The sequence below is a fragment of the Micropterus dolomieu genome, linkage group LG12 (genome assembly GCF_021292245.1).
Source record: "Micropterus dolomieu isolate WLL.071019.BEF.003 ecotype Adirondacks linkage group LG12, ASM2129224v1, whole genome shotgun sequence".
Taxonomy (NCBI): domain Eukaryota; kingdom Metazoa; phylum Chordata; class Actinopteri; order Centrarchiformes; family Centrarchidae; genus Micropterus; species Micropterus dolomieu.
This window is the reverse complement of record NC_060161.1, coordinates 5,040,750-5,056,014: the sequence shown is the minus strand read 5'-3', so window position 1 is coordinate 5,056,014 and position 15,265 is coordinate 5,040,750. Positions and strand designations below refer to the sequence as shown.

General features: G+C 45.3%; 1 protein-coding gene across 1 annotated transcript in view; it reads left to right on the top strand.

Moving 5' to 3' along the window:
* The window catches only part of psda (pleckstrin and Sec7 domain containing a), a 74,228-nt gene that overhangs the window by 23,617 nt on the left and 35,346 nt on the right, over positions 1-15,265 (top strand). The gene's annotated exons all lie outside the window — the stretch shown is intronic.

Here is a 15,265-nt window from a genome sequence, read left to right as displayed (position 1 = left end):
CCCCCCCCCCCAGTGGTATTACTAACACTGACTCACATGTTGTTGTTTTAAAGGGCAAATTTAATCTCTGTGTCTTTTTTCTTCTGTTTTAATGGGAGAGCGAATGTGAAAATGCTCTTATGTCTCTTTGTAAAGACGTAGAACAGGAGGCGTCCTGGTGGCACTCGGGTGCGTTCCAGTCCAGGAAGGGACGTTTGTTGCATTTCATTACCCACCTTCTTCACTGGCACGGTGGTCCAGCGGGTCTGGCCTCTTGCTGTGAGGCCGGGTTCAAACCCCCGGTCGTCCCGGCCTTTCTGTGTGCAGTTTGCTCCGGTTTCCCCCACCATCAAAAACTTCGGTCAGTGCCGTTGACCAGTGACTCTGGCTCAGATCTGGATCTGGTCCCTGCTCCGTTGGAGGAAGGGTTAAATGCAGAGAATGAGTTTCGCTACATGTACGTGACGTAAAGTACAATAAAGTACCTTTCTAAAGTCTACGAATGACTCGGTCCTAATCAAAATATTATCCAAATCACAGAGCTGCCACAGACCTCCTGAATCATCATCATCATCATCTGTCAAAATAATCACAGTATGATTTTTCTACCGTGTCCTGCAGCTGTTTAACCACGGCTAGCTTTAGCCTAGCATTAGCTTAAACACATTGCTTCCGCTAGCTTTAACCCAGGATCAGGTTGGTCATCAGGGCCCAGTTCAAAAGGTTTCATCTGGATCAGAATGACCTTGTTTTGCTATCCAGGATCATGTGACCTCTCTCACTGACTTTTCAGGATTACCAAATCTGGATTTCCAGAGCTCTACGCTGATTATATAAAGAGCAACAGGTAGACCAGCCAGCGGGGGGGGGGGCGCTTTAATTTGAAGAGACAGAACATGTGCAATAAAACAACACAAACATTTCCTCCTATTTTAATTTCTTTAACAGTCAGACCATCTGATCCAAATATATAAATATATAAAACTCACTAATATGCATTATTCAAATAAAGATTATTCAGAGAGCAGCTTTCAGCATGAGGGAGCGACTGGACCTGCAGGAAGAGATGCAGTTTAATGGTTCATCTCTGCTGACTGTGCCTTTGTAATGAATGTAAGGGACGGTTGTCATAATACATTATTTTTGTTTGATATTGAAGCTGTTTGGGGGATTATTTATTCTTTCACTTTACTGTACTGAATGGCTGATCGACTTTATCAGTGCGAAGTTTAAACAAATCAAGTGCAAGCTCTAAATAAATGTGGACAAACAGGCTCCTACACGGTAAAAATGCTGTATTATTTGGAAAATTTAAAACGTTTTCTGACATTTTGTTCCTGAATCCAGCCCTCTGCTGGGATCAGGTTTTGGATCAGATCAAACCAGGACCGGATCAGGTGATCTGACACCCCAGTTTCCATATTTGATCTGTAATCTGCTCAGATTACTTTCTGTTCGCTCTCTCGCTTCTGTGCCGCTCATGAAGAATAAAACGGAGCGAGGCCCGGATCAGAGTGAAGCTGCCTTCTCCTTATTTCTGGGTCTGGAGGACAGAATTTACTGGAGTTTTTACTGGGAAAAGAGAAAAGAACGCTTCAGACCGGCACCAGGATCAGCCGACACCGTTCACAGCCCCGTCACTGGTGACCCTGCGGCCTGGTATTATTGTTCAAGAAAACACAGTGCGGTGTGTTTACAGCTGCACAAGTGAATGTGTGAGACGACGGTGATCCCGGGCTTCAGGAAGTTCTCCACTTTTCACAGTCCGTGTTATCGCGGCGGGCCTGCTGCAGCTGGAAGCTCCCGAGCTTTAGTGCTGATCTATATATGTAGATCTCCTCCACAGGCCCTGACACACAAGTCCTTAGTTATAAGCAGCTCTTGAATCTGATTGGTCTGCTCAGTTCCTGGTCCTCACCATCTTCCTCTGTGGTCTTCTGCATCTGCTCTGTGACGTTTGGCGAGGGGGTTTCACTTCAGTGCTTTGGACCAAACCACATGGCGTGAGTCCCGGTCTGCGGACACACCAGGACAGCGAGCGGTGGAGGCCGCTCCACACCCTGTAAGGTCTGTACTTAACAAAGAGCCGGCGTCTCATTATTCACGCCACGTCTTTCTGTCCGTTCACCTCAGGGAACCTTGGTTCGAGGCCGGAGAGAGAGAGAGAGAGAGAGAGAGAGCATCTGTCGTGTCAGTGGAAGATCAGGACAAGAAACATCTTCTTGTCCTTCTGCAGTCAGTGTTGAACTGTGATTTCTTCACAACAGGCTGCACAATATTTTCTTTTTTTGTAATATATATATTATGATATAAATGAAAACAGGAATTTTCAGCAGGTGACGAATGAATTATATGAACGTTTTTGAGTGCAAACCATCCTTTCTTGAGCTTTAATGCAGTAAACATGTTTTAACTTGCCTCGCTTGACGTTGCACCGTCCTGCGATGACGAAGCTGAAACGATATATCGTGCAGCCCCGGTTGTCATCGTGTTCGTTGAAGTTAGCTCCTGATTAGCTTTAGCTCGGTTTTCACCCAGAGTCGAGCTCAGGCAGGAAGTGACTTTTCACGATGACAGACGGAGACGATGCAGGTTTCTGACTTCCACTGTTGTTGTTGGCGTCCCACCCAGAGCTCTGTGCTGCTGCTTCATATTTAGAAAAAACAAGACTTGAGGAAGTTGAACTTCCTGGTAGTTTAGAAGACGCTATTGTTGGATTTTACTGTGAGCACGTTAGCATTCACATTCAGAAAACAAACATTTTGAAATCTCGCTAACAGACCTGACAAAGCATGAATTCATATGTTTAACAGATCTGCAACATGTTGGCGTTATTTCAGCATCAGTCAGAGCCGTTTATTGAAACTAAACCACAGCTAAGTGGTCTTTCTTTGCGTTATCACATTGTGTGAGAACACTCGGTGAGCAGTCCAGCGAGAAAACCTAAGGTTAAACTAAAGGTTCGCTTCAGCCAGCAGACTGCAAACTGAATGGGAATTAGAATAATTTGCGTTCAGATGGCAAGAAGCTCCTGTTTTTCAGGGATCTTTCTTCTTCGTGTGTTTCTCTCTCGAACACACCAGGAATGAAATGAAAACAGAGGAACTGCTGCTGGGAGGTTTCTGAGCTTCAGTCTGGAGGAGTTCACTGGTTTCCTTTTGGCCCCGGTCCCTCCGCAGGGTGTGGACGCAGAGGGTTCAAATTCAAACACAAACTTTATTGTTTCCAGTTGAAAACAAATGAAAACCGCAGTTTCCTGAAAGCAAAGCAGAGATTCAAACAGGATCACACCCCAACAACAACAGCTCTGCTGCTTCTTCTTCTTCTTCTTCACATTAAAACTCCTCCTAACACACACACACACACACACACACACACACACACACACACACACACACACACACACACACACACACACACACACACACACACACACACACACACACACACACACTCTATCAGCCTATAGGGGGAAATTCCAGATGGATTCTTTCAGGCAGTGTTTCACAGACGGGATGGAAAGAAAGACCTCCCACTCCTGTCAGAAGACCAGAGACTCTCCCTGAACACAAACTCTCAATCCTTTCAGTTAAACCTCCTCCTCCTCCTCCTCCTCTGTGGATCTTTTCCATCTGCTGTCTGGGTGTCCTGACCTCTGACCTCTGACCTGTTTGCTCCCGGCTGGTTGTGATACTGCTGGTTTAGGAATTGAAGCGCGTCGACGTTCCTATAGAGTCTGTTTTTATTATTATTATTATCATTACTGCCGTCAATGGGATGACGAAGTGATCAGAGAATAGAAGGAGCAGAATTGATTAAATATATATGCATTATTTACAAGGTTGTTTATTTATTATTATACAACACAAGGTTGTACAGTGAACGTAGTCCCTTCATGCTACGCACAGGACTTAGATAATGAAATTAAATATAACAACATATGGAGAAAAAAAATTAATAAAACAATAGTTATATTTATATAATAATAGTATTTAGTAGTTTTCACTCGATTTTCAGTTTAGTTTAAATAGTCAAAGTAGTTTTTATTACATATAAAAGGTTATTTATTTTTTCTTTATTTCACGTCCGTAAATCTTTCATTCAAATTCAAAATGAGCTTTTTAGCGTTTTTATTTTGTAATTTCTGTTTAATGGTCAGAAAAAAAGTCCAAATTAATTATTTTTACCTGTAAATAAACAGTAAGACGTAACCTAAACATCTGAACTACATTATATAATAATAATAATAAAGTTATTAATGTTGCTTTACTGCTCTAAACAAGAACTTTAATACATTAAGTTGCAGTAGAATGGCACTTTACTGCATATACAACAGTGTTTTATAGTTTTATTATGTTGTCTTTTTGGGTTGAATTGACTGGGGACTTTTTAAATAAATAAAGACATTTCATACCAAAACAAACGAAAACACAAGAGAAATGTGATGAAGAAACGGTAAGAGTGAGGTGAAGAGGTGTAAAGCTTCACTTGGTTTTATATTCCCAGAGTGGTGAATTGATTGTTGTCGTTGGCACAGAAGGAGAAAGAAAGTAATCGTAGGAGGTCTGAGGCTCACTGAGCTGCTCAGCGTCAGATAGAAACTTCCAGGAAGGTCGATGGAGTGAAAGGACGGTGAGAGGAGACAAAGAGAGGAAGGGGGGAAGGAGAGGACGGCGGGAGGAGGCGGAGGAGGAGGAGGGGCGTCCCGGGTCAAACAGGGGAGGAAACACATACCTCCTCCCCCCACAGTGGAGGAAAATAACCCAGCTGATGGACGAGAGAGAGAGAGAGAGAGAGAGAGGGAGAGAGGAGAAGAAAGTTGTGCTGGGAAGTTGTTGAGAGCGTGAAAGAAACGGAGGAGGAGGAAGGAGCTGCCGGAGCAGCGAGGAGCAGCCCTGAGGCAGACGAAGGAGGACGACTTAAAAACAGAAGGGATTATACAGCGGAGGAGCTGCTGCTGGAGCACAAAGAGCGGCGGCGCAGGGAGAGCTGGAGCAGATGAGGCGTGTTGTTGTGACGTCATCGGATTAACGCTTGGATGATGTCACTCTGTTTCTCCCGGTAACGCCCCCTCCCTCCCACCCCAACCGTGTGTGGATGTGGATGTCGGTTGCCTGGTGGACCTGACTGTGAGAGTGGGCGGGGCCGCGCCGACATGGCCAGCTACCTGCTGTGCTGGAGGGGCGGGGCTCTGGAGGACAGGTACATGTACTCCCCGCCTTACCCGGCCGTGTACAGGTGAGTCTGCTGGTCAGGACCTTCGGGGTTTAAACCGGCTGAAATGGGTTCATTTAATGTCATAAAAACTACTCGGGATCCTTTTAGGGTTGCATTTACTAATTATTTTAGTATTTTCCTGAAAAATCGATTATTGGTTTCATTTAAAAAATGTCAAAAACACTGAAAAATGTCCGTCCCAGTGTCCCAGGAGACTTTTTTTAGTCGTGTCTTAACCCAAATATAGTGGTTACTTTATTTTTAGTGTGTTTACTGTGATGGAAAACAGCTTCTTCTGACCGTCGCCTCATCGTTTCAGCTCCAGATGTCCTTCAGAGAGAACATTTGACAGCGTAGCCTGCAGCCCGTCAGCTCTCTCTGGTGGACAGACTCTGTAAAGGAGACTCTGTTTGACCTTTCTGGATAACTTGTCGGCCGACGTGTTTGCTGAAACCCATTTATTTGTGAGACCAGCGAGGTCGGGCCGATTAGTAGCTGGTCCGGTCTGACATGATGGACGTGAAGCGGTCTGCTGGATCCTGGATCTGGAAACATTTCTGTTAGCTGCGCTCACAAGGCCGATATATGACAGCAGCTGTAAGATATGTAGTTTTACTGTGGAGAATAAAGCAGCTGAATGACGTCTGACAAACTAACAAAGCATCTAAAAAGCTTGTTTTTATCTCTATTCCCTGGGCTGAGGCTGCCAGGCCGACGTGGTAAAAGTACATGATAAAACATCAAACGATCAGTGAGTATCAGACTTCGTAGTTCCCAGCTGGGGAGTGCACCACAAGTAACCTGAACTTCAATTAAAACGAACACTTCATCAAACCAACAGGGAGTTTTACTGCTGACCTACTCGGTGTACTTCAGGTCAGTGACAGCTGAGCTTCATCCTTTATGTTTTCTAATGACAAAATGTATTTTTGTAAACTTCAGTCATAGCAGGGTCCCGTATAGCTGCTTATCCTGGTTACTGGGTCGATTAGACGCCCGCTCTGGTTTTTATAGAGGTTCTTTGGACGTATTAAACTTGATGTATAAAAAGTCCGTCGCTCACTGTCTGCTAACTTCTGCCGCCCTTTTCTCTGCTTCCTGCCCCGTGTTGTTGGGGACGCTTGTTTTCATTACCTTACCCAGAATCAGACATCAGAAATACGTTAGATCCTGGAGGGGAAATTCCTGAAAAAGGGAACATCTGCATTTAACCCATCCCAATCAGGAGCGGCGCCCGGGGAGCAGTTAGGGGTTCAGGGCCTTGCTCAGGGGCCCCTTCGGCAGTGGTCCGTGCTGGACTTGATCCGCCGACCCAGCGGTTCCTGTGCCCCAGGTCCCTACAGACTGAGACTGAGGATCTGAATATTTCCTGCACCACGCCTGATGGTCTTTACTCTGGTTCCTCTGCACAGGAGGTCTTTGTTGGGATTTCTCAGGAGAACCGGCAGCTTTGTCCACTGAATCCATCAGAGGATGAGAAGTGATCCTGTTCTTGATGAAACAAGAGGAGGTTAAGCAGTTGTTTCCTTCACTCGGCCCTCAGTTCAGACTTCAGGATTCTCTGTTTTGCAGTTTCAGAAACAAACAGAATATTTTATTTTTTTTGTTTTCCTGATGCAACTCAGTGAAATGTGTTGAACACTGAAGCTTTTAGTTCTGCAGAAGAACCAGCAGATAAAAACACTGTGTGTATACAGCTTATCTCAAAGATGCTTTATCATTAAAAACATGTCGGGGTGGTTTATTTACAGCGGGGGGGGTTGATGCTGTGTGGAGTAAAATAAGTGTTGAATAACCAGCTTCTTTCCTGTTCCTCCTCGTAGCTAAATCATTAAAAATTAGAGTGAGCTGTTATTTCATTAGCATGTTTGTTAGCATTAGCATGCACGTAGTAAATATAACATCTGTCATATTATCGTGTTCGCAAACTTATTTACAGCAACATGATCATTCTCTCTCTGTTAGCTCTGTGTTTGGGCGCCACCACGCAGGACGCTGCGGGTCTGAGAAGTGACACCTGCGTCCTCTCAGCCACTGGAAATGCTTCTCAGCTGATTTATTCCCTCAGTAAACACTTTCCTGATGAGTTTCTGGTCTCAGTCGCTAGTTTCAAGTCTTCTTCAACACAGCGTGATGTTCATTTAGTAAATTATGGTCCCATTTAGAGGAACAGAGACCAGGAAGCAGGGGAGGCTTTAGGGCGAGGCTACAAGCTGACTGACAATCTGTCAATCAGGATGGAGGCGACTCGTATCCGCTGCTCTGTGCACATTTAACCAGCGCCGCTGAAAAAGCTCATCAGGAGTCGGCTGTTCATTGTTGTTTTGAGCCTGTTGGTCTTTATCCAAAATTAGCATCACAGCTAACGTGAATTACAGATGCACCTTGCTAACCAAGCTGGCTAGCTCCACCCTCTCGTCCAAATACGGTCACGTCCAGTGCTGCCGGTTGCAAACAACCAAGATGGCGACGGCCAAACTCGAGACTTCACAGCGGTAGTCCACAAACCAACAGGTGCTGCTCCTGAGGGACATATCTGGCTCTTTAGCGGCTAAATGCTCCACCGTGTTCACCGGCGAGTCTGCTGCTGAGTCTGCTGCTGAGCCACAGACACTGAACCAGACAGGAAATATGCAGCTAAACCCAAAGTAAGAGCTGCAGAGATGGTCTGTTAATACAAACTTTAAACCAGCATGACTTTAAGTCTGGAATGTTTTCCTATCTACCTTTCTGTCCCGTGTTTCTGTCCAGCTCTGATTTACAATCTGATTCTGGCTCTGCTGAATAGTTGGAATATTTGGATTAGGTTTAGCATGAAAATCCTTGATATTGGCCCAAATGTTCAGAAAGTTTGAGACCTCTGATCTAAGCCTGGCTTCAGTTCTCAGCCTCCACTTGGAGGTATAAACACAAGTCAGTCAGGGAAGGAACGACGCAGTGACGTGTTCAGGGAGGAAAAACGTCCGTTGACCTGTCGACCCCGCGCTGACCTGACGAACCTCCTGGTGAAGCGGCGCCTGGCGTCGCTCTGGTTCCGTTTCAGCGTTAGCTCGGCGGTCTGACTCAGCAGGAGGCCGGCTCTGCTCGGAGGCTTCGCTCTGCAGCACTTCAAACAGAATCCCTAATGAACCTTTTTAGCGAGTCCGGACCTTTCTGCTGAACTAAAGGCCCCGCAGGCAGAGGGCCTCCTGCAGTCTGGAGGAAGTTTGCTGCTTCAAGTTTTCTACCATCTATTATAGATCAAGCGCTTGTTTCAGGGCCGAGTGGAACACGCGAGGGCCGGACTCTGTTTACCGCCGCCTGCTTGAATCGTGTTGATGTTTCAGTTAGTGAGATTAGTGTTTCCTTTTGACAGCTTGTTTAAAATGCTTAAAAATGTTGACATTTAACTCGCAAACACCTCGAGGAGCCGATTAAATTATGACTTGTGTCTCTGAAGCAAAGACAGAAGTAGTGTGATGGAAAACCTCTGAGGGACGAGGGCTGCATGGATGGAAACTGCTGTTCACGACAACAACATTAATAATAAAGGTGAAGCGATCACTAATTTACTATTGTTGTGCTCAGAAACATGGAAATGTTGATGAAGAACACCAGTAATGATTGAAAGCTCGAGAAGAGAGACGCTAAGTTTTGTCAGCTGCTGTTTCAGAAGTCAAAACTAAACTTTAAAACTTCAGAAGCAGTTATTTAAACCAGATCTGTAACGTCAGAAAAGGCCTGTGTGCGTTGGTTTTAGAGGCGAGGTGGTGTTTGGAGCTGTGATTCTTCTCATTTGTGCAAGTTTGCCGTCTGTTTTTGTTCACCACGGGTAGCCAGAAGGCGGAGCTATTCAAGTACAAATTCAGTCGGGCCGGATCTCAAAACTAGGACAGTGGGGATATCATAAGGATTTTATTAATACATCTTGGTATCTGTAATCTTATCATATCTATTAATCTGTTCACTGCACCGCCGCGTCATGTCATGAGAACCTGGAGCTGAGGCGGAGACACGGTGCTGCACTGCTTGCGTCTTTGTTGCTTCACCTCTAAAACTAGTTATGTAGAAAAATGGATCCCAAGCTCAGATTGGTCTGTTGTTTTTCCAGTGAAAATATTTGATTTGGAGGTGAGAGACCTCACTCACACAGGAGGATCTAGTAAACCAGGCCTGTGAAACCATCAGTGTCTAAAATATTGTGCATGAAGAACAGAAAAGTGAGCGACTGTTTGCATCTGGTCCTGCTCTGTATTCTGCTCCCTGTCAGTTTTGGTTGCTGTGGTTTGAGACTGGATGAATGAAAGCTGCCTGACACACCCAGTCTGTCTCTGTCTTTCTCTAAATTTGTTCCTCGTTTGTTCCTTTTCCTCCTCTGATCTCTGAAATTCTTTCTCCTCCCGTCTGTTTTCTCTCTGCTGCTCCGTGACTCATTGTTTTCGAGCCTCTCCGAGACGTTCAGGTTCCCGGAGCTCGTTCTGTTCCTGTGGTTTAGATGAATGAGGTGTTGTGGAGGGACGGGCTGTAATGAGGTTACGGTGGCGTCCCGTGTGATGGACGGTAGAGACGGGAAACAACCACGTTTAGTTTAGTAAATGGAATAAAAGGAGCGGCAGTTTAGGCTGGCGGGGTCGTCTCCTGCCAGAACATCATCTGAACAGATAAGTAGATCTCGGTTGTTAAATCAGAGCAGTCAGAGACGGACCGGCCCCCCCGGTGCCTGCTGGGTAAAGAAAATATAACAACAAGAATTTCCTGGCGTCCTGTTGAGCGCTGCTGCTGCTGCTGCTGCTGGTGAGGAGGTTATTTCTGTCCTGGCTGAATGGGATTATGTTGGCGGAGGAAGGACTCGCTGACGGAAACATCCGGACTCACGTCCACTCTGCTCTCGCCTCCACGTGAGGAAACACTACGGCCACACCTGGACGTTTGAATGGCTTTCATTCATTTGAACCAGGAACAGCCTGTGAGCATCTTTCTGACGCTCCGCAGCAGGAGATATTCAGTAATGTCATCGTGTGTGATGGCGCAGCGGATAAGACACGGACCCGGGTTCGAATCCACTGTGAGACACTGAGCAAGACTCTGAACTCTAGCTGCTCCAGAGGCGTGCGACCTCTGACATGTGTGGATAACAGCTAAATGAATAGATGTGCGTGATGGACGGTCGGCTCCGAGCTTTGGCGCCCCCTTGGGGCAAAAGGACTGTTAAATATTTGCATACCTGTCGACACTGGGATTTGAAAAAAGGGAAACCCACTGAAAAAGTTTAATTACATTAAATAAAAGTATTGTGTTGATTTTGTAGTATTTGAGTTACTGTTTATTATATGGAGTTTAACACTTGGCCTCTATATTAATTCCAGTTAACTCTTTGTGCAAGAAGCTCAGTCTGCACCGGTCTCTTTACGATAACTTTTCAGTAATCGTAACTATTCATGCAGAAGGATCTTTACTCGCATATTTATTATTTTCGTGTTTTTAGGGCAGGATCTGAGTGAAGTATTCTGTAGATCAACGCATCCTGCAGCCTGGACTCCTGCCACTGTTGTTCTGCTTCATACTTCCCGTCACAGCTAATGTTGTACAGACTGCCACCTGCTGGCCCAGAGCACCTGATAGCAGACATTTCCAATACGCCCAGCGGGTCTTTATTTTTAGGAAAGGTTAAAAATAACAGGAGAATTACAGGCGAAATATTTAAATAGGAGGACGGCAAGATAAAATAAAATTGATCCCGCTCATGTCTGGACGGGAAAAATGAAGCTGCAGCCGCTTAGCTTAGCATAAAGACTAGAAACAGGGCGAGGCAGCTAGCCTGGCTCGGTCCAGCACCAGATTAACACGTTTTATCTCATTTGTTAAATCTGGACAAAGTTCCTTCCTGATGCTTCGCTCGTCGCCTCTGTACGTTGCACAGGAAGTGACAGGTTGAGTTAAGAAGAGCTTCTCCGCTTTCTCATGTTAACGGAATATAATTCATTAATTTAATCTTGCACTATTTTTCACTATTGTCTAACACTTTATTAATCGAACCATCAATTAATAGAGAAGACCTGCAGATTAAGATCACAGGCATCATTATATCTGCAACATTTGCCTGGAATATAATGAAACACTACAGACCATTAAAATCAGCTTTTTGTGTGGAGTGTAATGAAAAGACACACGGGATTAAGTTTGTTACACATTTAATAACAAACTGGATAAAATAAAACCATCCTGTTCTCAAAATAACTCCAGCACAGAGAAAGAAACACAAAATTTATTAAAACATTTCCAGCCGACAGGAGCTGCAGATCAGCTGCAGCATCACGTCTGAGTGACGCTTTGGAACAGTCTTTTTTGGCGGTCTGGTGGCCGACCAGTAGGAGCTGCATCAAATGAAAGGTCTGCTCAGTCCGGATCGATTGATGTCCCCCCCCCCCCCCCCCCCCCCCCCCCCCCATCACAGAGGGACACGCTGCAGGCCTGTAAAGCATGGGAGTGCTTTTGGTCGCAGGAAAATTGATCCGTGTTCACTGTTTTTATCATGTTATTTGGAACGTGGCTGGACAGAAATAGGGTTTTAAAGAAAACTCCCAATAAAAGTCAACATTTAAACATGAAATATTACCAAAATATGATTCACCTTGTATATTTTATAAATATTGTATGATAACTGTTGTATTTTACTTTATTTTCATTAAATTTACAGTTGCATTCCAGGTGTATTACAAGATCTTCAGATGCATTATAATCCATTTCATGATGGTTTTGATGGTTTATTTAATTCAAAATATGGCTTTTTTTTTTTTTACCAGGCGAGGATGAAAATATCATATTTCTCTTTATTGCATCTCCATTTTGTCTGTAATTGTAAAATAATGTACGATGGGTTTGTTTTTTTGTGATCAACATTTTTATTAGTATAGGGGGGGGTGCAGACATATCCACGAACAAGGACATCTATTATAGCAGTGGTAGAATGAAAATACATCACAAAGGCATAACAGTTATATTACAGTGAAGTAATTGGGCAGGTGTAGAGCCCCCCAGCTATTAAATCTTTTCCAAAAGATAAGATTAGACAAAGTTTTTCCAGGCTTCTGCAGTTGCTGGCGGAGCCTTGTTGAGTCGTGGTTCCAGATTGACCAAGTTAACAAGGCTGCGCACCCAGAACGATTTCTTTCATACATCAGGGGAGAACCAGTGGTTAATAATTGTTTTCTTTGCAGACGTAAACCCAGCAAACTGCATTTTATACTGAATTTGCTTCAAGGTAATGTCAGAGCAAAAAGCAGGATTAGGAACATAAACAGTATCAAGTACTGAGAGAGAACAGGACGGGTCCAGAACATGTGCAGCCTGTAGTCTCATCCGACGTCTCTTATGCTCTGTGAATGGGTTTTAAAGGGAATTCGTTGAAGTCGCACTAAGATTGAACCGCACTCTGTTCCAGTCTAGAGTTATGTTAAAGCTCCCGATTCCAAATGGCTTCTATTGGCAAAGTCTTTGCTCTGAATTCAATTAGTTTATTATATATTATGGACACAGAGGATGTTCCCAGTAACAGCTGCAATGGATTCATGTTCCTCAGCTTCTGACCTTTCAAAGGAGACCAGAATGATGGATCTAGGCCTGATGGTTGAGGAGATATTCCTGATTCATTTTTATTATTACTTTAGGTAGATCTTCCTGGAACTAGGTGGCGGTGACCAACAGGGTTAAAGCCAGTAGCCTCCACTCACCCATTCAGAAATTCACTGCAAGGCAAGCCCCTCCCCCCCCAAAGTACCGGTACTTTCGGAAAGTACCACCCCCCCCAGCAGGGACTCTTTGGGGATAAAGTCTCTAGAACTGAACGCAGCGAGTTCCTGGGTAAAGTTATCCACAGAAGGTTAAAGTCTGGACCTGGTTGAAGATACTAGAAGACGCTTCGTCCTTCATCCGAGAGTCTTCGTCAGTTCTGATCTCCAGAGGGGAAATTCAGGTGCAGCACAAGGACATAGAAGTTTTACTGTATAAACTCACCTTTTAGTGGAAGTTCCCCTTTAAGAGCTCCTCGTAGCGTCGACACATCTTTCATCGTGAAGGAGAGATGTTTACCTGCCACACCTGAGCGAGCCCGGTCCGCTGGAGGGAAGTTGGCGTTCATTAGGGAAGTAGAGGTCGACCACGCTGCGGTTCAACCACTTCCTACTTTCTGACTCTCATTCACAACTCTGACTTCATTTCCTCCCAGTGCTCGAGTTGCTCTGTTTGACAGAGTGGATTTATTCAAAGCGAGGCGGCGATGACGGACGGCTGATGGAGAACGGACTCCTTTCAACGGCAGCAGAGAGGTGCGTTACATCAGGCGGAGTTCAGCCGGGCTGCACCGAAGTGAGAGTGAATGAAAGTGTGTTATTGATCCCTGAGGGGCCGCCGGTCGATGCAGCAGCAAACACTGCAGTTAAAAATAGGCTGCAGACTGCGAGGCAGCTGGAGGGAACGTTACAGCGTGTTTACAGAGGAACAGATGGATGGAAGTATTAAATATCTCAAGTATTTAATCATGCATTTCTGTGTTAACACGTAATACTGGATCATAGTGTTTAAAGTTTAGAGAGGGAGAGAAGAGCGGCGGGACTTTACATGTCATTTGTGTAGATGTGGTCATTTGCATGTGGGACAGGTCGAGCCGGTTGTTTCTGAGTGTGAGAGAACAAGTAAAGACTCCCATGTAACTTCACTGCAGGTTAAAAAGACGGACAGAAAACCGATAAGTCAGCGTGTCACTTCTTCACCGATCAGCGTGAATGTGAAGAACATGTTTGAGGTCACTGAGGAACAGTTTATTTTTACTAATGTCCCACATGCTGCAGATCTGGGTCGCTGCCGCCGCACGTGGGGAGACTTGGAGAAGGTCTGCAGCTGTGCGAGGCTGCGCTCACTTTGAGCTAAATGCTAACGTGCTGATGTTGAGCAGTTGTTATATTACACGAGACACGAGGAGTCCTCTTTCACTAGTCCTCGTCCGAGACTAGGGAAACTGTTGCACCTCTGTGTGGTCGTTGTCCTGAAGTCTGAACGACCATCGTGGCACCCGTTCACCATGTTCTCCGTCCTCGCTCCTACGTCTTCCTTTTAAAACTCAGACATTCTGCTGCGTCTCCGCCTCCCGTCCAGACTGACACGGCGAATCCAGAGACCTAAAACAGAGAAGATTTAAACGCTGCTGAAACTCCGGAGAGCGTGTTAGTGCTGACAGGTGAAAACGATGACGCAGACGCCCACGTTTGGCTTCCTGATTGGCCCTCACCAGTCATGAAAAGCAGGAACACGATGCTGCTGACAGAGTTTTGGTGTTTTTATTAAAATACTTTATTCTACACTTGTACTGTGCAGGTCTCCGTATTGACTTTGCGTCGACTCCCACTCTGTTTCCCGCCGCTACAGTCTCTTTGTCCTCTCGTGTGACTTTTGCTGTCGGTCCGTGCAAAGAAATCTCTGCTGTGGCCGACAGCTGATGGGAATGTCTTTAGTTCTGCAGGTGTTTGGTCATAAAGCAAAGTGTTGGACACATTAACACGTCGACCCGATGGTGGCGCTAGAGGGAACGTCAGAGGAACATGAAGGTCTGAACAGAATGTAGTTGAGGTGTTTCAGTAGACTGAAGTTCTCCAGAGCTTGTTTTTTTGAATGAATCAAATTTCCATCCATTTCTTGTCATTTTTTCTCTTATTTTTGCCACCTGTGTTCCCATCATGCTTTGGGGTTTGGGTTGGATCTAAAAGAAAATGCAGAATCATTTCCTGCGTGTAGATAGCGTGTAATTTTCTATATTCAGATATCTAATCGTTGTGTTCAGAAGTTCAATCTGCATCATCAGGAGTCGTGCTGCTTTTAGCTGCCAGCATTTCCTGTTTGCACTGTAACCATGGAAACGTAACATTCAGCGGGTTACTCTGCAGAAAACGATGACTCAAGGCTTTGAGTCCTGACAGATGCCGGTTTGGTCTTGAGGTTCAAACAGTGCCCAGACCCTCAGACCTCCCCAGGGTCCTGGAGTCTGCCAGGGTCCTGGAGTCTGCCTGCTCTTTCACTGCGGGGGGGGGGGGGGGGGGAC